Genomic DNA, 756 nt, shown 5'->3' on the forward strand with positions numbered 1-756 from the left:
TTTGACCCAAAGTGTTGTGTAATATTATCGTATGTCATTGAGAGAGAAGTGATTTCACAAAAACAGGGAAGTGATTCCTATGTATTACTTATCTTCATCACAACAGGGTTATAGGGCTTTACTAGTAAATTGCCTTAATATCCTGAATGAGAGATGTTATAGGAAAACACAGAAATGTATGTTTATTACCGTGCCCTGGTAATAATCATTGATCCTAGAGGTTTATTTTAACCCTCTTGTATAATTTAGGGTCATTATAGCCTCCTGTGCTGTGAGCTGCAATATTTAAAACCCCATTAAGCCTATAACCTTGCAGTTAACCTGGTAGCTCACTGTTTCCTTCTCTGTAGTAGGTCTGGAAGCAAAGGATTTAAGCACTGGAGGTCACTATTATTATTGCAACATCCAGCCAGCAGTACACAACCCCACCACCCCTCACATGAAGGAAAAATGCACAGAGAGCCAAGATCAGGACAGAAACATAGGCTGCATGTGAGCATGAGTATGTCTTTCTTGTTGCTGTTGCAGGCAGTCCTACCAATGCCCTGTTAGTCAGCATATTAAAGGAAAACAGCCTAGAATCTGACCAGTCAGTAGAGCCTGGTCAGACTACAGACCTGACCATAGGCAGAATATGCATTTTGGGAGGGACTTATGGTTTAAGACTCTTCAGAAACTTTGTGCAATGTTTGGTGACAATGCATATACCATCTTTATTAAATATTGATGGGTTTCATTCTCCTCTCCTTTCAATAG

Source organism: Pygoscelis adeliae, unplaced genomic scaffold (assembly GCF_000699105.1).
Source record: "Pygoscelis adeliae isolate BGI_AS28 unplaced genomic scaffold, ASM69910v1 Scaffold40, whole genome shotgun sequence".
Taxonomy (NCBI): Eukaryota; Metazoa; Chordata; class Aves; order Sphenisciformes; family Spheniscidae; genus Pygoscelis; species Pygoscelis adeliae.